The following is a 27,699-nucleotide window of genomic DNA, read 5'->3' as shown; positions in this document are numbered from 1 at the left end:
CATGGAATTTCCTTGTTTGCTAATTGCTTCTGAGCTAAATATATACCGGAGTGACATCCTATTCACAGGCAGAAATGCCCTATTGTCATGTTCCGTGAGCTCACACATATCGTGTTGCAATCTAACCTGTCCAGAAAGATGTGCTAAAAGATGTCCGTACAGCACCTCCTTCTTGGAATCAGGTCTTCTAAACCTGCTACCTGTCTGTTCTGGGAAAAGAAAGATATATCTACTGCACATTTTGAATACCCTGCGTCTGAAACACGATGCAGATAACTCATACCTTGTTAACGATGCCTCAATTTACACAAAAATGCTGAAATTATAACCAAGTATAACCTTACATCATTAAAATGAACAATATATGACCAAAACAACAAAAATGGCCAAAATAAGCATTTATATGCAATATCAAATTGCTTAAAACAGGGTCAGGGACCTGTCATTTATACTTATTTTTCAGATTTCAGGTAAAATGAGCTCTCGAAAGCAATATTACTTTTCCTTAACTTCCGAACCTTACTGAGGTGTAACTGATGGCTAAATCCAACTGCTGAGGTTATGGGAATTTTGTCTTCATGGTACCGGTAGCTTCAATGGTGGTTCTAATGAGGAAGCAAGCAGTTCAAGACAACTGAACTATAAAGAAAGAGACAGTGCATACTCAGGATTTGGAAACTGAAAAATGCTACTTTTCTTTTATCTTACGTGTTATATTCTGCTTCGCGGTTGCCCAGTTGTACTTCTTCTTAAAACAATAATCATCACCCCTAACCACCACTCTCTGATAAGCAAGTATCTATATAACATTTAGCTACTGCTAGAATTGTTGGTGATGTAGTTATTGTAGTTATCATCAACATTTCCCCACTCTACCATCTTCTCGCAGAATTTTGGCCATCTACATGCCACATTTTCTTTCACTTGCTCTAGCCTTTTCTTCCAGTAACCTCCGTGATCAGTCATTGTTTCATGACTCTTTCTTCTTTTATACATTTCACGTGCCCAGACCACTGTAAAGATGTCCTAGTTACAGTTGTCTTTAAGGATTGCTTCACATCAGCGTCTTCACATCACTTTACTTCTCATTCCTCACATTCCTTCTTTGTTTTTACATCCATACTTCTTTGGAACTTCATTTCTGCAGCTTTGAAGTTTGCAGTGGCTATGCATTCTTCTAAACTATACGTTATTATAGGAATCAAGTATGTTTGAAAGAGATGGATCATGGTGGTGATTATTGTTTTAAGAGGAAGTTATATTTGAAAAAAGAGGTGGTTTTGATCTTAGAGCATGTGCACTCAGCTGTGGGGTGTTTTCACTGTATCCATCAGTAACATAACGGTTTTGATGGTTGTTTTATAGAAAGCAAGACAGTGAAAAAGAGTTCCTCGGAGGATGACGACTTAAATCCTATTAACGTAGCAGAGTTTGTAATGAGTTATTTCTGCGAAAAGACGTTTTGGTTTTCAGAAAAAATTAGCTCCAAAGAAAAAAAAAAGGAAATGAGACAATATCTGATTGATTTGATGGAAAAATAATCGTAGAGGAGTGCAAAGTACCGAGGACGTTTCTCCACAGTGGAGACAATGAAAGCGACTCAAGTGATTCCATCTGTCAATAACTTCTGCCAATCGCAAGAGAAGCTCCAGGTCCCAGTTCGAAACTAGAATATGACTTCTCAGAATCTAGTGATACTCCGAGTCCACTGCCATACAAATTGTCCAGTTCTAGTTACGTTCCTAGTCATGTAAAATGTATGTGGGAAAACATCGGTATGGAATAAAAGAAGAGGGCTGTAAAATTCTGGCTTAACGAAGATGGTAAAAAGCGATTATCACTTTCACACGTCCACAAATATTTTAGTTTAATGAAGTCAGATTGAACATGAAAGAAAGTATTTTCAGTATAAAATCTCTATTCCTGTTTCCACGAGGCAAGAAGGGGAAGGCAAAATGTAAGTGAATGAGATTTATGATTGTGGGCTTTGGAAACTGCTCATGAACTATCTATCAATAAAAGTAATTTCTCCACTTCTCGTGCCTGGATCAGCCGTTTCAAGAAACAACACAGAACTGGGAGTAGGAAAATTACGAAATGTGTATCCCATTTGCATATTCAGGATGAAAAACAAGAGAATAAGGCTGCAGAAGAATTTCTGGCTCAAGAATGATTCTACACTACACCCCGTCCTCTATTTACAACACTGATCAAAGTGGGTTTGTGTCCGAAATGTGATGAAAAAGGACTATCTTTTGTAGGTGAGAAACACACACATGATAGCCCAATCAGTCTGTTCACTCATACATTCATACGCAATAATACCAACATTAAACGTAAGGAACTTTATCTTTTGGTCCGTATTGAACTGAGATCACAATTAAATTAGAATCTAGCGGGTTCCACCTTTTCAATACAAAATACAATGTTGTTGGATGGTATTTACAACATTATTTATTACAGAACATGTTTCGGTGTTCAATTTTTGACACCATCATCAGCTGCTCAGAAAGTGCGAAAAAACTTGGCAATCTAAACATTAAACAAAATATTGTCATACGTAACTCCTTAATATACATATATACAAACAATAGAATATTGCACTAGTTAAATCCTAAAACATCTGCAGTAAATTATGCTATATTAAAACTCTTAATATGTAACAAGAGAATTCTTGTAAGTCATAAATATAAAATTTCTCATCTGTTTGATGAGTTGTCTTCACATTCCTTAATGTCTGTGATTTTGTACTATCGTACTATCGAATTCAAATGCGAACTTAAGCTTGAGGATTTAAAATTGTATGCAGTCCATTTGATGTTAAAATGTTCATTTCATGTATATAATAACCACTTAGGTGGATTAAAAGCTCGTTATATACAATATGATTGTTAAAATTAAATTTATTAAATACAAAAACTTCGTATTTTTAATGCTGTATGCGTGGTTGGAACTGTAATTTCATTTGTCCTACAGTTGTTAGGCGGACATGTCTTCTCAGTTCAATAGAACCCTGCAATAATGAAACCCAATGTTAAGAGAAAAGCGGGAATATTGATAAAGAAAACTAATTGAATCTAACTGTTGATACGGCTGACTCACCTCTAAAGCTGTGTAATTCGCGTGAAGGCTGCGCCGCGATGAGTGTGTCTGCTAGTATCTTGTGCTCTGTGATGAAGCGCAGGGAAGGAGAAGTAGGGGCGGCAAAGGGGAAGTTTCTAGAACGTCGAACTTTTTGGAAGAGAGTCCGGGGGGCGTTGTGGACGAAGACAGTAGTAAGCAAAGTTGTTATGTAGAGTTTGGAATACGCTCGAATTTTCTGGAATTTTTAACTTGTTAAGTAATAGAATCAAACAATCAAATAAAATCTTGGGTTTTTCCGAGATTTCATTCAAATTCAGGTTAGCGTTATAGTATTGGTCTAGATGTATTAGACGTGCCTCCATAATGTCAAGCTTCTGTCCCTTAGACAGTGTTTCCATGATCTCGAGGTCTTTATCTATGTCTGTGAATTTATGTTTGTACTCATGGATATGCTAGCCTACCGCTGAGAATCTGTGATATTTTACAGCATTAAGGTGTTCCTGATACCTGACATTAAAGCTACGCCCAGTTTGCCCTATGTATCCGCTTCCACAGTCCCTACATTCGAACCTATATACCCCTGATTTAGAATATGGATTGACTTTGTTGACAACCGAAACATTATGTAAAACTGTTGTACTTCTATTATCTGTCTTGAATGCGATCCTAATGTTACGTTTCCTGAAAATATTTGTAATTCTGTATACATCTTTATTAAACGTGAAGGTTGCAATTTCCTTTGCTTCTATTTTATTTTTCATCAGACTCGTGTGAGGACGATGTTTGAATTTGGTTATTATTCGTTCTATAAAATTCTCTTTAAAACCATTAACTTTAGCCTTAGCTCGAATGATGTTCAGTTACTTGTCCAAATTTTGTTTGGACATTGGTATACTAAAAGCGCGATTCACCAAGCTGTTATAGGTCGCGCATTTATGAGCTAAGGGGTGTATCAAATCATTACGTATTGTAACTGCAGTTTGTGTGGGTTTTCTGTAAATACTAAAAGGAAATGAAGAAGCGTGTCTATTAATCTTGAGGTCTAGATAATTAATGGATTTTTCTATTTCGGATTCTAAAGTAAATTTTATATCCGTATCTATTGTGTTAAGATTATTAAGAGTCGTAGAGGCGTTGGTTATGCGTTCATCCAAGATAACAAACGCATCGTTTACATACCTAGACCAAAATAGAACATTCTTGAATTTTTCATTATTAATTATTTGTGTGTCCTCTAGAAAATCTAAATAAATTTCTGCCAAAATTCCTGAGGCCGGAGACCCCATTGCAAGGCCGTTTTGTTTATAAATGATCTGGTCGAAAGTGAAATAGTAGTTATTGATCAGCAATTTTAAAACCGTCATGAATTCATCAATTTCAAGCTTGCTTAAGTGACTGTATTTTTTCAAATTTTTGGCAATAATTGGGAGCAATTTATTAGTTTTGATATTAGGAAACATATTTACTATATCAAAAGAATGTATTGTGTGGTGATCCTGTAATCAAAATTTAATTAATGAATTCTACGGCATTCTTAACGGATTTATTTGCAGTGAATCTGTAAGGTTGTTTTAAGAATTTTTGAATATACTGCGCTAATTTATAAAGGGGGCTAGGTCTGTAATTGATAATTGGCCTAATGGGGACTCCGGCCTTGTGGATTTTTGGCAGCGCTTTAGCGATAGGAAGGCCGGGGTTCATGCTAATTAATTTCTGCTTCTCATATTCATTTTTTTTTTTTTTAATGATGACTCTTTTTCTATTATTAAGAAGGACCCGACTCAGTCATTGCAGAAGCAATTGAAACAAACATTGAAGACATCTTCTTTCCTCTTTAATGAATATGAGAAGCAGAAATTAATTAGCATGAACCCCGGCCTTCCTATCGCTAAAGCGCTGCCAAAAATCCACAAGGCCGAAGTCCCCATTAGGCCAATTGGAAACATGCATCATTTTCAAAAATATTTTTTTTGAAAAGTACACCTATGAAATAGTACGTAAACATATTACATTGTGGTATGTTGCCTTGTTTTCTACCATTAAAAAAATATTTAATAGTGCCTTTCCGCAAGGCGAGTGAAACGGCCTCTGACGTAAGCGGCGCGCTGTGACGTCACGATCCAGTACCGCATGGAGCTCTACCAGCCGTTGTGCATCAGCCGTTGCTAAAAGCCGATCGTTTATTATTCATGATCGCGAATAACTTCGAAATGACAGAAGAAAGGTTCAAAACAGCACAGTCAGACAATCTACCATGTGTAGATGTCATCATTCTTGAAAAATGTGACTTTTGTGGCCGCAGAAATTAGCGGATAACAAGCAAGTTTGTAAGTGGCGTCTTTTATATATGTGCAATGTACTGTAACCCATAGTATTAGGATAACAACGAACCTGGATAGATATCACATCACTTCCAATATTTCCTTCTGGACTGATTCCCCTATTAAAGAATAACATTACATTTTCGGGCTTTCAGCATTAGTAAAGTAAGAAATCGGATTTCAGCACTAACATAAACATATAGGTAGCATTATAGTACTAGTCCGCTTCTGTGGTGTAGTGGTTAATGTGTGCCACTTCCGGAGGCCCGGTTTCGATTCCCGGCTCTGCCATGAAAGTTGAAAACAAATAGTACGAGGGCTGGAACGGGGTCTACTCAGCCTCGGGAGGTCAACTGAGTAGAAGGGTTTCGAATCCCACCTCAGCCATCCTCGAAGTGGTTTTTCGTATTTTCCTACTTCTCCTCCAGGCACCTAAGGCCACGGCCGTTTCCTTCCCTCTTCCTTGTCTATCCCTTCCGATCCTCCCATCCTCCAACAAGGCCCCTGTTGAGCATAACAGGTGAGGCCGCCTGGGCGAGGTAATGGCCCTCCTCACCAGTTTCATCACCATACTCAAAGTCTCACGTTCCAGGACACTGCCCTTGAAGTGGTAGAGGTGAAATCCCTCGCTGAGTCCGAGAGAAAACCAACCCTGAAGGATAAACTGATTAAGAAAGAAAGAAAGATCATAGTACTGTAGGTCTATAACCTATCATTTCTAAAAAATATATATATATTTATGGTTGGGGCAACTGGCCTACCCACTTCCGGGGCCCATGAAAGAGAATGAAATATCTTGGTGGAGGGAAAAAGTTAAACATGATAAAGATAAATATGACTTCATCTAGTTTTCACAAGTTGGGATGAGTGGTTCAGACGGTTGAGGTGCTGGCCTTCTGACCCCAACTTGGCAGGTTCGATCCTGGTTCAGTCCGGTGGTAGTTGAAGGTGTTCAAATACGTCAGCCTCGTGTCGGTAGATTTACTGGCACGTAAAAGAACTCCTGCAGGACTAAATTCCTGCACATCGGCGTCTCCGAAAATCGTAGAAGTAGTTAGCGGGGCGTGAAGCCAATAACATTAATTACATTTGGCTTTTAACAAGCTGAGCATATCAGGAAAGAAAAGTGTCCTGGTGGCATTTTAGTCGCTCAACACAGGAATGTCTTTGGGTGCTGTGACTTTTACTTTTTTTGTTTTTGCTGTTTGCTTTACGTCACACCGTCACATATAGGTCTTATGGCGACGATGGGACAGGAAAGGCCTAGGAATGAGTACAAAGCGGCCGTGGCCTTAGGTACAGCCTCAGCATTTGCCTGGTGTGAAAATGGGAAACCACGGAAAACCATCTTCAGGGCTGCCAGCAGTGGGGTTCAAAACCTTCTATCTCCCGGATGCGAGCTCACAGCTGCGCGCTCCTAACCGCACGGCCAACTCGCGCGGTATTTTTACCCTTCGGTTTATTGACTTGGCTTGTATAACCTAAAACTTAGGCTAAGTTGGATAATATTTTAAACACCTACATCACTATTTTCACCTGTGTGCAATTATGTTATTTATTTCATTAATATTATGATAATTATTATAATTGAGCATTGTCAACTTATAAGACCCCAACAAACAAGCATTGGTTTTGTGTAGAGTTATACATTTGTTAAATTCACGTTGTTTCCTTTCATGATGTACACGCCTATTCTTTGTTACATTATAGACTATTTAGATATAGCCTAAATTTCTTTACCAATTAAGCTCTTCAATAAAGACATACATAACTGTCCCATGCCAAGATATATTGGTAGAATTAGAGCTGTCAAAATGGTTCATAACCCCTTTGATTTATTATCTTGACATGGATCACCCAAAACATAGGTTAGGTTTGGAGAATACTTTAATAATCAGCATTATTTAATGCACTGTTTATTACTTTCATATTCCAAGATGTAATTGAAGCATTTAAATAAAGCATCATACATTAAAATTTAAAGTTTTACCACTAGAACAGCTGACATGGAAAAATGATTTGAAAATTCAAACAAATTCATCTTACGTTAAAATCTTCAAAAAAATAAACTGTAGACTTTTCCGATATATCACCAGCATTTTTCCGGCTCGTCAAAATCCATTTCTCCCTAGTTTTAGCGTCTTTGGAACATGTATAAACTATTTGTTTGGTATGGTATGCGATGTGCTATTGCACATCGGAACTCTACACCATTTATAAGTTTTCTGCCTCACTGTCTGCGGAGGATTCATTTTAAGTCTAAAATATACCACTCAGATTATTATCCGATGTATAGACCTCGAATTTAATCATACTAGACACTAACGTAAAGTAGAAATACGCGAAGTGTATCCTGCTTCTCACAGCGCACTATGTGTTATTTCGTCTGCTAATTCAGTCAACCTGTACGATGACGTCAGACCAATGAGATCGCGTACTTGCGTGACGTGACATTTTCGTAGATTTTTATCATGTTTGGAGTTATTATTTGTACATTCTGATCACATTTTTGAATTCTGCATGAAATTTTGAATCGGATTAGCATATTTTTTAATTAAAACCCCGGATCATGCATGTTCCCTATTATCATTTACAGACCTAGCCCCCTTTATAAGTTAGCGCAGTATATTCAAAAATTCTTAAAACAACCTTACAGATTCACTGCAAATAAATCCGTTAAGAATGCCGTAGAATTCATTAATTAAATTTTGATTACAGGATCACCACACAATACATTCTTTTGATATAGTAAATATGTTTCCTAATATCAAAACTAATAAATTGCTCCCCATTATTGCCAAAAATTTGAAAAAATACAGTCACTTAAGCAAGCTTGAAATTGATGAATTCATGACGGTTTTAAAATTGCTGATCAATAACAACTATTTCACTTTCGACCAGATCATTTATAAACAAAACGGCCTTGCAATGGGGTCTCCGGCCTCAGGAATTTTGGCAGAAATTTATTTAGATTTTCTAGAGGACACACAAATAATTAATAATGAAAAATTCAAGAATGTTCTATTTTGGTCTAGGTATGTAGATGATGCGTTTGTTATCTTGGATGTACGCATAACCAACGCCTCTACGACTCTTAATAATCTTAACACAATAGATACGGATATAAAATTTACTTTAGAATCCGAAATAGAAAAATCCATTAATTATCTAAACCTAAAGATTAATAGACACGCTTCTTCATTTTCTTTTAGTATTTACAGAAAACCCACGCAAACTGCAGTTACAATACGTAATGATTCGATACACCCCTTAGCTCATAAATGCGCGACCTATAACAGCTTGGTGAATCGCGCTTTTAGTATACCAATGTCCAAATAAAACTTGGACAAGGAACTGAACATCATTCGAGCTATGGCTAAAGTTAATGGTTTTAAAGAGAATTTATAGAACGAATAATAACCAAATTCAAACATCGCCCTCACACGAGTCTGATGAAAAATAAAATAGAAGCAAAGGAAATTGCAACCTTCACGTTTAATAAAGATGTATACAGAATTACAAATACTTTCAGGAAACGTAACATTAGGATCGCATTCAAGACAGATAATAGAAGTACAACAGTTTTACATAATGTTTCGGTTGTCAACAAAGTCAATCCATATTCTAAATCAGGGGTATATAGGTTCGAATGTAGGGACTGTGGAAGCGGATACATAGGGCAAACTGGGCGTAGCTTTAATGTCAGGTATCAGGAACACCTTAACGCTGTAAAATATCACAGATTCTCAGCGGTAGGCCAGCATATCCATGAGTACAAACATAAATTCACAGACATAGATAAAGACCTCGAGATCATGGAAACACTGTCTAAGGGACAGAAGCTTGGCATTACGGAGGCACGTCTAATACATCTAGACCAATACTATAACGCTAACCTGAATTTGAATGAAATCTCGGAAAAACCCAAGATTTTATTTGATTGTTTGATTCTATTACTTAACAAGTTAAAAATTCCAGAAAATTCGAGCGTATTCCAAACTCTACATAACAACTTTGCTTACTACTGTCTTCATCCACAACGCCCCCCGGACTCTCTCCCAAAAAGTTCGACGTTCTAGAAACTTCCCCTTTGCCGCCCCTACTTCTCCTTCCCTGCGCTTCATCACAGAGCACAAGATACTAGCAGACACACTCATCGCGGCGCAGCCTTCACGCGAATTACACAGCTTTAGAGGTGAGTCAGCCGTATCAACAGTTAGATTCAATTAGTTTTCTTTATCAATATTCCCGCTTTTCTCTTAACATTGGGTTTCATTATTGCAGGGTTCTATTGAACTGAGAAGACATGTCCGCCTAACAACTGTAGGACAAATGAAATTACAGTTCCAACCACGCATACAGCATTAAAAATACGAAGTTTTTGTATTTAATAAATTTAATTTTAACAATCATATTGTATATAACGAGCTTTTAATCCACCTAAGTGGTTATTATATACATGAAATGAACATTTTAACATCAAATGGACTGCATACAATTTTAAATCCTCAAGCTTAAGTTCGCATTTGAATTCGATAGTACGATGGTACAAAATCACAGACATTAAGGAATGTGAAGACAACTCATCAAACAGATGAGAAATTTTATATTTGACTTACAAGAATTCTCTTGTTACATATTAGAGTTTTAATATAGCATAATTTACTGCAGATGTTTTAGGAATTAACTAGTGCAATATTCTATTGTTTGTATATATGTATATTAAGGAGCTACGTATGACAATATGTTGTTTAATGTTTAGATTGCCAAGTTTTTTCGCACTTTCTGAGCAGCTGATGATGGTGTCAAAAATTGAACACCGAAACATGTTCTGTAATAAATAATGTTGTAAATACCATCCAACAACATTGTATTTTGTATTGAAAAGGTGGAACCCGCTAGATTCTAATTTAATTGTGATAATACCAACAATCAGAATGGACGGTTCTTTGTTCCCTAAATTATTTATTATATTGCAGGAGCCAGTTCTGGATTCAAAAAATATGTTTAAAGCAGATAATGGTTGTCATTGCCACAAAGTCAAGAAAACTGGGGAAAACAGAACCGAAAATATGGTTCAGAGAAGCTTTTCTTTTCCCATTCTCTGTGTCGTAGGTACGACATTGTAACTGGTGTAAAACCTTCAATTTTTATGTTTAATATATTTTAATTATAGTTTAGTTAATGCTAAATTATCTTTTATTAAATGTTAAACTTGGCTAGTACATAGTTTTCCTGTAAATATGTAGTATAAATTTGTATAACCTCAAATACATATTGTGTATATGTTTAACCTCAAAATCTAGATAGTCGAAAGTGGTAGAAAATTCCATAATGTTTATATGTTAGACTTATTGTACTATAATTTGGTATATATGAAGGGTTCTAGGAACTTACTGTAAGGTTTTATTATCCAGATACATGGAGAGACATTAGGAATGTTGAAGAAATTTGTATGTGTATTAATAAACAGAAAACGAAAGTTCGAGTTGGATCCATTACTGGAGTACTCCATTTGACTAGCTGGTCGATCGATGTTTCGAGTGTGTTCCCTTAGAGTGTTGTAAAAACTCTTCCAGAAATCAATCATTCTAGATGGTTGATCGAATAGTATATATATCGAGCTGTCAGTCAGTGAGAAGTAAGTTCTTAGTTCTTAGGACTCAGGCAAGTGATGTACTGCAAGTAACTGGTCGGCTCCGAGGCGGAGTGGGTGAATTCAAGAGAGTGCATGTTAAAGTGCGTGAGTCGGTGTTGTTGATATCTGTACTTGTCAGAATCGACTTCAGGGTACTCCGCTATTGAGTGCTGTAGTGTAATTTGCTACCTGTATAATTGTGTCTTGATGTACAGTGTAAATAAAGTAATTTATACAAGGAAGTGAATGTGTTCTCGAGTGATATTTATTTACATAAAATAAAATCGCATTGTAGAACGATAAATTGGCGACTGCCACAGGACTGGACAGGACACTTCAAGACTCGGCAATGAAGATCGAACAAATGACCATGGTGATGTTACGGAAAGCGCTGGCATCCCGAGATTTACCGACGGCTGGAAGCAAAGCAGACCTACAGGAGAGGCTACGCCACGATTTGAGAGACGAGGAGGACCCAGGCAGTTTCGACTTTGAAGTCACCTTGGAGGAAGAAACCAACGACCGGGTAAGCATTATGTTCACACAACTAATTGTGTTGATTCAGGCCCAGTCTGAAAAAATCGAGGCACAGTCTAGAAAAATCGAGGCCCACTCTCAAGAAATAAAGCGCCAAATCAATTCTTTCGTCAAGGATCTGAAAGAAGATATTTCAAAAGTTAATGATAAAATCAGCAGCTTAGAATTAGACATAGATAAAGTACTAAATGATATGCGCACCTTGAAGAGAGGGGAAGATGGCAACTCGACGGGACGATGGGATCATTGTAGTGATGGTGGAGTCCATAGTTCAAGGCCCAGGGGAAATACCGGGTGCCCTGTGTGAAAGCACGACGGCTCCGGAGACACAGGTGAAACCTGCAAGCAGTGATGGCGGCTCCGGCGTCGTAAAGATGGCAACTCCACGGAACGACGGGATCATTGTAGCACCAACAACCAACAAACGAGGGTGCCACCTGACCAGGACACTAGCCCCAGCACAAAATCATATGCCGGTAGGAACATTGAATTCAGCACCCCGGAAAAAGAGGAGACTCAACAGGGCCAAGTCTGCAACGTGTGAGCCTCTCCCGTGCAGCACACTGGTGGACTACGAAGACGCGTGGGCCCTGGCAGAACACAAAGGTACGAGCAAGGGGAAAGTCAGTGGAGTGTCGACTGCCACGCGAGGACCTGCGGATCATTGTTAATGAGAATAGGGACACCGTCAACCAGACCCAGCGGATCCCCCATGGAAAGGTGGTGGCCACCGATCGAACTATCTGGCTGTGAAATGTGAATTGCAACAGCGCAACGAGAAGACAGGGTGATTGAGGTAGTTTAAGTGTAATTGAATAGTGAGGACTAAGAGAGACGAAGAAATAGATATAACCTACATATAATTTAAGACCTAGAGTAAGGAATGTACAGGATATATATTGAAGGTTTTAGGGGGGATCCAAAATTTCACCAGATAGCTAAGAAAGTATTATGTAAGCAAACATCAAGTTCAGCGGGCTTCATTCTCAACGCACGACGGTCTCTTCTACAATTAGACAATGCTGATGCTCTTCTTTTCATTCACAGTAATTCCATTCCACCACCATTAGCAATGACTAATAAACTACACACAATAAGCAAAAGCTATGTTCAGGTTTGTTTTTGTTGTTGGCATATTGCACGTCATTTCAGTTGGTATTTTATTTTGAGGTAAACCCGAATGAAGTCCTATGAATATGCTTCATGTTATCCAGATTCATTTACGGGCGAGTTGGCCGTGCAGTTAGAGGCGCACGGCTGTGAGCTTGCATCCGGGAGGTAGTGGGTTCGAATTCCACTGTCGGCAGCCCTGAAGATTGTTTTCCGTGGTTTCCCATTTTCACACCAGGCAAATGCTTAATTAAGGCCACGGCCGCTTACTTCCAACTCCCAGGCCTTTCCTTTCCCATTGTCGCCATGAGACCTATCTGTGTCGGTGCAACGTAAAGCCACTAGCAAAAAAAATTTAGATTAATTTTCAGTTAACTTTATGTCAATTGCAGGAACGGCACAGCACGGGCTGGGCTGCCGGAGCCCGTGGTTTTGAAGTGCTGCGCGATGGGCCTGGCTGCAGGACTCTGGGATGGCGTGGAATGACATCAGTAGTCGAAAATAAGTTTGAGTGTATCTTTAAAAGTAGGAAAGATCACAATATGAAGATAAAGTTGGAATTCAAGGGGACAAATTGGGGCAAATATTCGTTTATAAGAAGGGGAGTTAGGGATTGGAATAACTTACGAAGGGAGATGTTGAATAAATTTCCAATTTCTTTGAAATCATTCAAGAAAAGTCTAGGAAAACAACAGATAGGACATCTTGCCACCTGGGTGACTGCCCTAAATGCAGATCAGTAGTGACTGATTGATATTCATAATGGTGAGAGAAGAATTTGTAAACAATGAAAAAAGTTAAGGATGAGAAATGAAATTCTATATGTAAGACTTACCTGTAAAGATAATAGGAAACTTAATGTTTTGGGGCATACAGATCTGGCAAGCTGATGTTGATGCAGAATTATTTGATGAGATAATTAGGTATGTGAAGAATGACACAGAAAGGAATGTAACTGTAGCAAGTGATTGCAGTTTACCAGAACTGCAAAAGTAATGTAAATGACAGAAGGCATTACCAACAAATGATGACTAATTTAATGTCGGAAGGACAGTTGAATTGGAAAGTGATGGGACCAACCAGTGGAAAAATTATTCTAGACTTGCTGCTGATAAAACCAGATGAGCTCTATACAGAAACTGAAGAGATAGATGGTATTGGTGATCATGAAGGTGTTTTTGTTGTCGTTAAAATTAAATGTGTGAAAAGGAAGATTGTAACAAAAGGACTATTAGGCAATATCATATGGCTGATAAGAGAGGCATGGGGGAATTCTACAAAAAGGAAATATGATCTGTGGAAAATTGTTAATGAAAGTATGTCACCACACAAAAGTACGATCCCCGATTTTAGGTTAGGAAATTTTTGTAAATGACTATCTTCCGAGTTTAGGTTATGAAATTTCCATAAAATAATTTGTAATGTAAAGAAGTGAATATCATGTGAGTTTGTTAAATTAAGATGTATATCGTTATATTTGTAAAATTTTTAATTTGGGTAAGAGTCTGTACACATGGCCTAACATTGAAGATTGTACAGTTTTCTCAAACCGAATCTTCGTCGTATAAGATTTATGAGCGTCTTAACTAAGTGAATTTACGATAGAGACTGTACATTGAAGCATAATTAAAAATACAAGTGTTTAATTTACCATCAACGGTTTTGTGGACTTCGTTAATCTCTCATATTTTTGAACTTTGTCGTGATCATTGACAGTGACAGCATACTAGGAAAATGTGTGTGATAAACTGAACTTTCAATTTATATCAAAATCACTAATTTTGAGATGCATTTCTCGTATACAATTACGATTGTGAACTGTTTGAAATACCATTCCACTCGAATATTCAATAAATAGGATTAAATGTAACTATTTTTCACTTATTTTCTCAAACTTTAGACTATCACCATAAGAAACGACCTGAATGTTAAGGACATTTTATGGCAATATTAGGTCATACGAACTTGTGTCATGCAAACTCATTGATAAAAACCTCTTAAGCTGTGAACATTAGTATTCAAGAGACTGTTATAGGAGTGATATTAATTGCATTTTCTCGAGTGTTTCACGGACAGTGATAGTTATTCTATAATTGAATTTAAGACATAATCAGTGATTATTATGAACTGTGATAGCGTTCAATTCATGTTTTATAAACTGTGAGTGAAAGACTTTGCTTTCCATTTTGTAAACAACCTCAGGTCATTACTGCATTAACTTGGCTTATGGTTCAAACTGTAGCATAGACTGTGATATTCTGAGTCACGTATTTAATATCGTAGAACAAAAGTGTGAGTACAAACTCTGAATTAAGACTTATGTCAGTGTAAAATACAAATCACTAACGATAATTAAGAGTCCTACAGCTCATTATATTGTGCCAATTGAACTTTCCGTGTTTCAACATTTCTCTTTAAAAGATCATCGGAAATCTTGGCGAAGTGTCGTGATATTACACAACGTAGAACGTCATTTCCAGCGTGGGATTAATTGTGGTTTCTTCATGGGATATTCGTGGTATCCAGCGAGGGATTGATCGTTGTTTCTACGAGGAATGATAACGAGGTGTCTTCATAGGATGGAACGTGTTCCGCTGCTGGTGCCGAATTCGAGTTCGGGCTGCACGCTGTAGAAAGTTCCAGTCACCAAGCCGCAGGACAGTACTTCATCTGTCCTTATGAGCAGATTACAGGTGGTATAAGTGTATTTCATATATTTTTGAGTGAGTAATTACACTTAGACACTAAATGACTTTTTAATAAAACACTCAATCATTCACAGTGCTACATTCATCAAAGGGAAACTTCGTGTGGATTCTAATCCTACTGTTTATAATAATTGTAGGAGGTTATTCAAGAAGACTTTGGGTCTTATTTTGAACTGTAGGTTTCTCTTTAAAGTTTGCTTGCCATAAAACAAGTGCACTATTTTACCATCTCATATAATTGAATTAGATGAACTGTAGAGATTTTCAGTAAGTGATTGAAAATATTTATTTGAACTATCATATTATTAAAGGAAGTGTGAGTTAATGTTATGTTTAATAATCTTAGAAAAACTTTAGGTTTGCATCTCAAAATGATGGATTTAATTTCTATGCAATCTAGAAATTTGGTTAAATGAAGTTCTATGTACAAAGTGTTATTTTGAATTTGAGTCTATATAAGAGATCCTAGATGAACTGTAGGGTGTTTGAGATCTCAGAAAAGTGGTATTCATTTTGGACATTATTATCAAGTGGATGTCTCAGAATATAACAGCGCATATATTTCATTTTTGCATTCTGAAAAGATTGATTGAAATTAATTTTGATAAATCAACAGCAGGGTGATTCACTTGAGAATATTAATAAATATTATAAAAAATTCTAGTTACCATCTATTGTTCGCCCTGCGAAATTATCCTTCTCTGTACCTGCTCCAATAGTAACCGCACACAACCTGAGATCCTTCCCATAAACATTTCCCGGTACAGTATCCATTACGGAGTAGACTACAAAGGCATTACAAAGTCATTACTAATGTATTATGAGGTTATAACAAGTCATTCCGGTGGGTATTCTGCGGAAGATGCTACATAGTGTTCATTTGTCTGTCTTCGCCACTGTGCCGTGTAAGGATTGAATAGCAACTGCAGCATCCTTAGAGCTGTTGGTTAGGATCGCAATGTCCTCTGCAAAGGCCAGGCTCCTGATCTTGATCTTCTGTTTACCGACTCCAATGGTAACCGGTTTGATTCCGAGGTGGCTAAGTGTAAGTTCCCAGGTCTTTATGACTTTGTCGAGCAACTGATTGAAGAGAATATGTGAGAGGCCATCTCCTTATCTCACACCAGTTGTGATCTTGTCTGTAGCCAAGTGGATCCAGTGCAGTTTAAATGTGGTATCGGTGGAACAGGAATTATCTGTGAATATGGAAATATGAATTAGTCAAGAAATTGCGTGAATGTGTAAACATGTGAATACTCAAGTAATAGACACTGTATATAGTATGGGTGGATCATCTCAGTGCTACAAAGCAGTCCTGCTGTGTGCTATCTGACTTGCCTGGATCCTTGTGTGACGTGTGGCTGGTTGGGATGGAAGAGCGGGTGGGGGGTTGTGTTCAATAGACAATAGACCGCTTCTGGACCAGGGGCTAGTGGGCAAGATGGCCGCTATACATGGGCTCTTACGGGACTAACTCCTGGGACCTGAGCGAAGGGCTACTGTGCAAGATAGCGGCTATACATAGGCTCTTACGGAGAAAGCTGGCACAGGACTTAAGGAGATGGCCTCAGGGGCTCACAACTTGTAACTTATGACCTATTAGTTTGATGGTCCTAGACGCAATTTGCTGGATCCATGGTGCTAAAGAAATGATTGTGAAATGTGTTTAGGGTAGTAGCGATTGTAGTAAGGATGTAAAGGAGAAGGCATATAAGTCTCTGGTAAGTCCCTAACTAGAGTATAGTTTCAGTGTATGGGGCCTTCACTAGGATTACTTGATTCAAGAACTGGAAAAAATCCAAAGAAAAGCAGCTCAATTTGTTCTGGGTGATTTTCAACAAAAGTGTAGTGTTACAAAAAAGTTGCAAAGTTTGGGCTGGGAAGAACTGGGCGAAAGAAGGCGAGTTGCTCAACTAAGTGGTATATTCTGAGCTGTCAGCGGAGAGATGGCATGGAACCTCGTTAGTAGACGTATAAGTTTGAGTGGTGTCTTTAAAAGTAGGAAAGACCACAATATGAAGATAAAGTTGGAATTCAAGAGGAAAAATTGGGGCAAATATTCATTTATAGGAAGGAGAGTTAGGGATTGGAATAACTTACCAAGCGAGATGTTCAATAAATTTTCAATTTCTTTGAAGTCTTTTAAGAAAAGGCTAGGAAAACAACAGATAGGGAATCTGCCACCTGGTGACTGCCCTAAATGCAGATTAGTATTGATTGATTGATTGATTGATTGATTGATTGATTGATTGACTGATTGATAACTGAGGAACTGGGATGTCTCACTGAAGTCTTTCGTAGTGAACTATGAGAAGTTGGTGTTTTTAATGATTTCGATAATCTGTTGGAAGTCCAAGATGATATTCCTGGACAATAATTGATGGAGTCTGACTCGTTGGCTGAATAGTCAGCGTACTGGTCTTTGGTTCAGAGGCAAATACAATTGCAGAAGAAGACTGGGATATGAAAGAAGAGAAACAGAAGCAATCAAGATAAGGGATATTATTATTGGAGATACATTAAAGATTTGAAGGTAATCTAATAAAGACAAAGATAAGTGGGAAAGAGCTATCCGAGAGTCTCGAACTGCAGAAATATAAGTGAAAGGAACAGGAGGAGCAAAGATTGAATCCGAATGTTTGATCATTTGAATACCGACTGGAAGAAGATAGAAACGTTGAAAAAAATGCCTATTTCTGTATAGACGGGAAAGTAGAACATATCAGAGATGAAAAGGATGACAAAATTTCAAGTTGGTTAATCTCGCAGGTCGATTCCTGGGAGATAGAATTGGACAAATTAGTGAAGGATATAACACCGCATCCAAAGAAACACCAATATAATTTGCCTATCGTAATATGAGGGTACATTATCTCGTAGAATCAGGTGCAAGTATTAGCGTAATGTTAAGAGAGCTGGTGCAAGAAATAGATAAGAGGATGAAATTATTGACAATACCTGTGTCGAAAATTAAAATCAGGGAAATAATAGCATATAAGACAGTGGAATGCACAATCCAAACATTTAGAAATCAGCATAGGAAAAATGAATTTCGAACATCCATTCATCGCCATGAATAAAATATAACATAATACTGAGAATAGACTTTATGATGGTAACAGGCATGACGATAGACATGGAAAGACAAGAAATAAGATTCCCTATTCATGGACAGGATGCAAATAAAATCCAGGAGAGAATTAAATTGAATGAAGACATCCACATGACTGACAATATGGAAATAGAAAGCAGATAGCCAAGTGAAAGAATATCCCAGGTATGAGATGGAAGGAGAAGAGATAAATATGATGCAGAAGGAAATACTGAATAGTATCGAGAGAGTCATGACTGTGGAAGAGGAAAGTGAATTACCAAATATAGGAGAAGCTATTCCCAACACTAAGATTTTACCACTAGAAAAGTCAAGATTACACAAAATTCTTCAGAAATATTCGGATGCATTTAGAAACAAACCAGGGCAAATTCCAAATTTCAGATATAAATTATTAGTTAACGATTGGACACCATATAGAGGAAAACTATATGGTATGCCAGAAAAGCATTTCCAAGAAGTTAAGAAATTAATAAAAGATATGGAAGATGATGGAATAATAATTAAAACATCCACTCCGTATTTGAATCCATTAGTAATTGTGAAGAAAAGCAACAGTAAACTGAGGATATGCCTGGATGCCAGACAGTTAAATGAAAAGCTGATACCTGAAAATAATCAAGTACCGAAAATTAAAGACATTATCAAGAAATTTAAAGATATGAGATACTTTACAGTCATGGATTTTACCTAATCATTTCATCATATTGTACTAGAAGAGAAGTCAAGATTATTGACTGGGATTTTATGTTTAACAATGAAACATACGCATATTGCAGGCTTCCATTTGGTCTTAAAAACAGTTGTGCAGTTCTGGTAAAGAGCATTAGACAGAAACCTGACACCAGAAGTGAAAGAATTCCTAATTTATTATGTGGATGACCTGGTCTTGGTGACCAAAACATTTCAAGAACTCTGCGATAATCTAAAAAAGCTGTTAGAAAATCTAAAGGAGACTGGATTCAAAATAAACCTCAGGAAATCTAAATTCTGCCAAGAGGAAATTTTATTTGTTGGACACATGATTAATGGTGAAGGAATAAGACCAAATCTGGTTAAAAATCAAGGCAATATGTGAGTTTCCATGCCCAAAATGAATCAAGCGAGGCAATTCCTTGGGATGACTCAGTTTTTCGCGGATCATTGCAAAGATCATACACGAACTGCAGCACCATTGGAAGATCTATTAAAGTCGAACAACATGGAAATGGGATGAGAAGGCGGAGAAAGCATTCCAGGAAATGAAAATCTTAATGGCAAAGAGTATAAAATTGGATTATCCAGACTATAAAAAGGAATTCATAATACAGTCGGATGCTTTGAATATAGGCATAGGTGCATGTCTGTACCAAGAAGAGAATTCTACCACATCTAAGGCTTTATTGAACACCCTATTTGTTGAATCTACGCCAGACAGCTCAAGACTACAATCTATTACAAAGATTAATCTAGAAGGAGACAACACTTCTATACTGATGCTTCAAGCGCCTTTTGACCTTATCACGCAACCACTTGGAGTCAACAACTCTACTGTAACTCTATGTACCTGATTCTCATTCAACAACATTCAGAGATTTATTTTTTGATTTTTTAAATTAATCCATGCTTCATTAATATCAAATAATTTGTACAGTCCAATTGTATGTCAGATTATTATGACTATGTTTCGTTCTACAAATAACCAACTTGTACTTTTTTAGACAAACACTAGTATTCATTCCATGTAGGCCCTACATATAATACTATGACAAGTTTATTATTGAATTTTAGTAACATTTAAGCATCACTTTCTCCACAGACTAGATTTTTATGACTGTTTTATCTTGTATTAAAGCATGTATTATACTTTAATGAGGAACCCAGTTCAGGGCCCTGACTTAGCTTTAGATTAAGTGTGGCTGAAGATGCTTACAAAGCTTAAGCGAAACATGTCCCATTTTAACATCTGTGTAATATTTGTATCTTAAACTTAAAGACTGTAAAGTATTGGATTGGTGGTTTTTAATAAATTTGTTTGAAACTTTTTACATTGTGGATATTACACTGACATTACGGTTAATGCTATGATTGAGTTAGGGTGTTATACCACGAAAAGGAGGTGATGCGGTACGATATACTGTGCCCGTCATAGTCAGTCAGCGAACACGAGACACCCCAGGGGTGCTCAGTTCGGTGGCTGTAGGCTTATAAAATAAATGAATGTGGCAGGATTATCATAGGGTTCATCAAATAAGCACGTTCCAAGTATAGAACAAATGTGACACTTTTATTTAATTAAATGCAATATTGGCCATCCTGAAATCTGTGATTATGATTATGATCGTTACGTTATGGAATTTTATATGACTCTTGATGTAACAAACCTATGTGCAAACAAATGGGATGGTACACGACAGTTATTTCCCTGACATTCTAACAGAGTATTTACATTGTGAAAAAATTTTTTCTCGTCTTTAAAGTTATTAAATTATTGGTTTAAAGTTGAATTAAAATTTTCATTCAGAAAAATGAGGTCTGGGCCAAGCCTTCATCGATAATCTGGAAAAAATGCAGTAATTGTAAGAACGAGTATAATAAAGAAATATCCAAGATTCAAAAGTTAACACTCATAGCAAAAATAAAATTTACAGTCGTTGTCTTAACAATAAAATGAAAAGTTGAATTTGCCTTGGTTTTCTCTAAGTTAATCCGAGACGTCGGATATACCTGTTCACGTCGTCTCACATCTCTTTTCGTGAGAATTTATACTGAACGTTAAGTATTTGACCAATAAGCTGAAACTTACACAAAATGCTTTAGAGTAGGCTCCAAACACACACGTAACTGTATTTTGGAAATGACACGTACTTAAGGGATTAATATCTGCACATTCGACGTCTGATCACAGCACTGTTCTAAATTGTATCCAATTTTCAGAGGTGTAGAGCACAGGAGTGAAGCCAGTATTCACGACGTTCCACGCTGAGCGACTGAAGGTGATAGTCCAGGAACACGCCAGTGTGTGAGAATGAGTATTCGTATCACATGACTTAAATATCATGTCTGGTGCACATGCACGGAAGTAAAGTCAATTTAGGAACTAAATTCTTCTACTGTACGAATCTACAACTTCATCACCATTTTAGCCACAAGGTCGTGCAACTTATTTCAGAATTTCCGTTTTTAATTTATATCCTCCAAATGTGCTATTCTTTTTTATCCAGTTTATTTTACTTTAACCCTTGAGCCTTCCGTAATTATGCACGTCGCCACCAAAGATATTACAAATATTTCATTCATTTCATTCATATCGTTCCTTGCAATTACAGGTGACACGCGCTGGCCTCCTTTCACTCGCCAACCTTCATTTTTTTTATTTTTATTCCGTTAGCCAGCCGGCCGCTCTCCGCACAAAAAAACTCGTTCTCGCCCTTGTCCAAGGTCGCGCACACCCCATCTCGCCGACAAGCGAACACAAGCCGCACCAACACCTGTTCACTCATTTGTGGCCTCACGGTCACAATACAGGTTGTATTTGGATCATAAGATGACATATGAGCAATATGAAATGAATCTGACGAAAATTGAGAAGGAAATGGAGTATATAAGTGGATAAATTATAGTTATGAATTCATATGTGTCACATTAAGATATATATAAGGGTTATTGAAATGAAGGAAGAGATATGATGCGAAGAATATGGAACAGGTGATATATATGAAGAATGGTTGCATAATAAGAAGAGTAATGATGGTGATAATTACTATTTTGTCGAGATAGAAGAGATGGATGTATTTTAATGGTGATATTAAGTTAATTTGATGCGATTTAAGGTTAAGAATGCATGTATTTAATTCCATAATATTAATCCTTCAGTATTCCATATCCAGCATTAAATATGATCCATGTATTTAAATATGTAGGATAGGTACCGGTTAATCATCAAAATGAATCCATATAGGGAAGAATGAGTGGAATTATCCCACAATATCCAGAATTCTTGACCACAATCATGTTTATTTTAATAAATTGAGTTAGAATGCTTAATTGTTCATTTCAATGATATCACTGAAGAGGTTCTCCATAATTAGATGATCAAGATACTGGTTATTGTTATTAAAGTCTTTGTAGATGACAGACCATAGAATGTCCAGAAATGATGTTGAATAAGGTGTTATAAGTTATTGGTGACACACTAACAGGTCGCACATGATATATGTAATTGGCACTTGGCTTGATTTTGGAATTTATTTTTATTTTAGGTAAATGATCTACATAATGATTAGTAAGGGTCATTTTAGATTATTTAAAAATGAAACAATGTTAAATAACTCATCTTTTTTCTTCCTTGAAAATTTGAAGATAAAAGCCACTGAATCTGAAATACTCGAGAAATGAATAGGAAGACTAATATTTTCCTTGTACGAATGATTAGTGATGGTGATATAAAGCATGATTTTAAAATATTGACAGCTACATGCAGGCAAGTAGACAGATAACTTCTGAATAGATCTGCAATATATTATATAAGAATTTTGAAAGAGAAATTAGGGAATTATTTCATGTTCAAGCAGAGAAATGAATAACCTAAACGTGATTTTAATTTAAAATATGTCATAATAATGAGCATCTCTAGATTATTTTCTACTTTTTTTTTTCAAGATGGCATCAGCGAAGGATGTAAGTGAAGATAGCTCCCAGTTCTCTTGTGAAATAATCGGGAATATGTGTGGTGTAAATAAGAAGCGAGTGAAGAATGGTATCCAGTGTGAAAAGTGTTTAATTTAGTACTATTTTGAGTGTATATGTAGTGGTGGTTTTGCTAAAAATGAAGATACTTGGACCTGTGTGAGCTGTGGCAAGAGCAATTTGAATAGCGGTAACAAACCTAGGCTTACAACGGTCAACGAATCGCTGGCGTCTCATTCCTTGGAGGATGGAGGTAATGATAATGTACTTGTAATTCTCTCTTTAATGCAACAGGATTTACAAGCATTAAAAATGGAGAATGCAATTCTAAAGGAGAAGGTACGTTTAGTGGAATCGAAAGTACCGGTACCAATAAAACTCAGAACACAGGTGGCTCCGTAAATTCTAGCGCGTGGTGTCAAGTTGCTTCAGATTCTAGGAGGAAAAGTGTAGTTAAATAATGACAACTTTGTAATTGACACCAAAAATAGATTTTCAGCCCTGAGGGAAGTAAGCGATACGCAAGGACCTATCCGTATGGAAAGCAGTCAAACGTATAGCACAAAATTCGTTACGAGAAGTGGCAAAGTTAGGTCTAAAATCCCACACAGTGCACCGGCGAAAGTGTTGAACATTCTTATATTTGGTGATAGCCAGGCGAGGGGAATTGCGGAGAAAATGAACAATGAAGATATTGTAGCATCGGCCGTCATCTATCCTGGGGCCGTAATCAAGAAGTTATTGGAAAACACGGAACAGGCAGCAAGAAATCTCGGAAGTCGTGATGCAGTAGTGATCATCGGCGGGACAAACAACATAGCTCACGACGACGCTAAGAATGTCATTTCTCAACTTAAATGTACACTAGCTAAGCTGACTCACACTAACAACTTTGTAGTGAACGTGGCCCACAGGCATGATTTGATTAGAGACTCGTGTGTGAACGTTGAAGTGGACAAAGTTAATACAGATATGGTTAAAATTTGTAAACATTTTCGTAATACACAGGTAATTGATAGCAGCAGTTTCGAGAGACACTGTTGCACAAAGCATGGCCTTCATCTAAACAATTCAGGTAAATGAAAGATAGCAAATATTGTTCTAGATTTTATTAATCTTAAGATATGTACTGCAAAAAAGGCAACTCCCTTGAGTTATAATACTGACCAGGAAAACTAGTAGAAAGAGCCACCAGTACTTCAAGCTGGCTCAGTCAACTAGAAAATGAAACTCAGAAAAGTAAGGAATTTCAAGTTACCCAATTGCAACAGTCAAGTTTTAGGGAGGAAGGGGGTCTGAGACTGCTCTTGGTAAAATGTTGGAGTGTAGTAAATAAACAATTAAAATTCGGTACATTGATGGAATCGTATGAGACTGATGTGGTGATAGGAGTGGAATTGTGGTTAAGAGAATGGGTGGGTAATAGAGAAGTATTTCCAGAAGGGTACACAGTCTATTGTAGAGACCGAGGAGATAAAAAGGGAGGGGGGGTGTTTATTCCAGTGAAGGAAACTTATTGTTCACATGAATGGTTTACCGATGAAAGGGATGAAATATTAGGGATAAAATTAGTTTGGATAATATGAAGGAGGTGGGAATTATAGGAACATACAGGCCTGGAAGAGAGGAAAGAGACATGGAAATATTTGAGAAAATAATAGATTATACTGGCCCATGAACAGAAACTGGCAAATAAGTTAATTTGGGAGGGAGGATTTACACAAGTAGTAAAAGAACTGACTAGTCTCAATAACTTACTAGATGTATTCTTGGTTAAACCATGGGAAATTGTTGATAAAACTGAGGTAATTGAAGGCTGTAATAATGGATGTTGAACTGGTACCAAAAAGGCTTAATAAGAGGGTCACACAAGACAAGAAATTGTTCAGAAAAACTTAAGTTGATGAATTTGGGACTTATCTTAAATCACAATTCAGTTGTTGGATAAGTGAAGGGAGTAATGTGGATACACTTTGGGCTAAATTTAAAGGAATCATTTGGGAAGGAGAGAAGAGATTTGTACCTGTTAAGAAGGGTAAAATGACCTCAGACCCTGTTTATTATACAAAGGAAATAAGAAAATTAAAAGGCAAATATAGAATAGTAAACAGGAAAATTAAAGAGGGCAGGGAGAGTAGAGAAACTAGAAAACAGCTAATGAGGGAACTGAATAGAGTGAAAAAGGAAGCAAAAGAGAATTATATGAATGGCATACTTCAAGAGGGTAATGACCACAAAGGGAAATGGAAAAAGCTGTATTCATATATCAGGAATCAAAAAGGAAAAGGAATCCAAATCCCTACAATGGTGGGAGAAGGGGGTGAACACTATTTAACAGATACTGAGAAAGCAAACCTATTTAGTAGGGAATTCAGAGATTCAGTAGATGATTGTCAGGAGTTGGAAACCGAAACAGAAGATAGAGAGGGAGAGACACAGAGGGAAACAAGAAGTTTCTCATTCACAAATGAAGATATTTTCAGAGAAATCTAACTGCTTCAGCAAGGAAAAGCAGCAGGAAGTGATCAAATTATTGGGGAGGTGTTAAAGACAATGGGGTGGTACATAGCCTTGTTTAAAATTTATCTTTGACTACGTCATAAATAATAGTGTAATACCAAAGGAATGGAAGGAATCTATAATAATACCAATTTATAAAGGAAAGGGTGATAAAAGGAAACCAGAGAACTACAGACCAATCAGCCTGACCAGTATAGTTTGTAAAATACTGGAGAGTTTAATATCAAAGTACATCAGAGGAATATGTGATGATAAAAATTGGTTCATGAGGAGCCAGTATGGATTTAGAAAGAAATTTTCTTTTGAGGCACAACTGATGGGATTTCAGCAGGACATATCAGATCAATTGGATTCAGGAGGCCAGTTAGATTGCATGGCCATAGATGTTTCCAAAGCCCTTGATAGAGTGGAACATGGAATATTATTAAAGAAATTGGAGGGAATAGGATTGGACGTAAGGGTTACACGTTGGATAAAAACATATCTAAATTCAAGGGTTCAGAAAGTCAAAGTAGGAAATAATGTATGACAGGAAGAGAAAGTTTGTAAGGGAATTGCACAGGGTAGTATAATCGGGCCATTACTTTTCTTAATATATGTAAATGTTTTAGGGAACAATATAACATCAAAATTAAGATTGCAGATGACATAATTGTTTATCGGGAAATAACATTGAGGATTGTTCAGAATTACAAAGGGACCTTGAGAGTATCCAACAATGGGTTGAAGAGAATAATATGAAGGTTAATGGAGGCAAATCAACTGTTACATTTACAAACAGGAGTTTTAAAACTGAATTTGAATATACTTTGGATGAGATAGTTATCCCAAAAGATGGCAAGTGCAAAATATTTAGGTGTGAGATTTGAAAGTAATTTGCACTGGAAGGGTCATGTGGATGACATTGTTGGGAAAGCATACAGATCGTTACATGTCATAATGAGGCTACTTAAAGGATGCAACAAAGAATTAAAAGAAAAAAGTTACTTGAGTATGGTTCGTCCATTATTGGAATATGCAAACAGTGTTTGGGATCCTCACCAAGAATACCTAATAAAAGAAATAGATAGTGTGCAGAGGAAAGCAGCAAGATTTGTAACAGGGGATTTCAGGAGAAAGAGTAGTGTATCAGAAATGTTAAAGGAACTTGGGTGGGAAATGTTAAGTAAGAGAAGGGAGAAAACTAGACTTATAGGATTATATAGAGCCTATACAGGAGAAGAAGCATGGGGAGATATCCGTGAGAGGCTTCAGTTGGAAAATAATTATATCGGCAGGACTGACCACAAATATAAAATTAGAAGGAATTTTAGCAGAAGCGATTGGGGTAAATTTTCATTCATTGGGAAGGGTGTGAATGAGTGGAACAGTTTACCAGGGGTAGTGTTTGATCCTTTTCCAAAATCTGTACAGATATTCAAGAAGAGAATAAACAGGAACAGAGAAAATAAATGAAATGTTACAGGGCATTCAACCAGTGGAGGTTCATGTAAATAAAAAATGTGTGTGAATAAATTAATTCCATCCCCTGGTCTAAGGAGTGTGGACAGCCAAAGTAGGGGACTGCCTGTAGGGGTGAAGTACAGTGGGGACTTTGAGGGCCCTGGGACCGCTACAGTAGCTGTGAAGGCCCTTCAGGAACTCTGAAAAGTGGTGGCAAAAGGGGCTCTGGTTAAGACGCAGCAGGTCGTTATGCTACTTAGGTTCCAGAATGGGTTAAAAAGAAAAAAGCAATGTAAATTTTAATCTTATACCAGTTGTACGGGTATAGTATCATTTGAAGTAATCCCACATACTGAATATCAGTTGACTATATTTGAAAGTAGTACAGGAGATATTATAATGTAGAATTCTGTAAACAATATAAATTTATTAAGGATGAGCTGTGTGTTTAATAGAAAAAACTGTTAGCGTAAATTGTATAACATTGTATTATAGGAAAATTTTTTTCTTGTTAATTTAATATTTAGTGCTTGACAATAATGTATTTTAGTGTACCAT

The 27,699-nt window shown here is 36.9% G+C and overlaps 1 protein-coding gene across 1 annotated transcript in view; it reads right to left on the bottom strand.

The window, feature by feature from the left end:
• The window catches only part of Naa80 (N-alpha-acetyltransferase 80), a 155,869-nt gene that overhangs the window by 1,151 nt on the left and 127,019 nt on the right, over positions 1 to 27,699 (bottom strand). The window lies entirely within an intron of this gene.

This window comes from Anabrus simplex, chromosome 1, assembly GCF_040414725.1.
Source record: "Anabrus simplex isolate iqAnaSimp1 chromosome 1, ASM4041472v1, whole genome shotgun sequence".
Lineage (NCBI taxonomy): Eukaryota > Metazoa > Arthropoda > Insecta > Orthoptera > Tettigoniidae > Anabrus > Anabrus simplex.
Note: the sequence above shows the minus strand (reverse complement) of the source record. Positions and strands in the feature narration are given on the sequence as shown.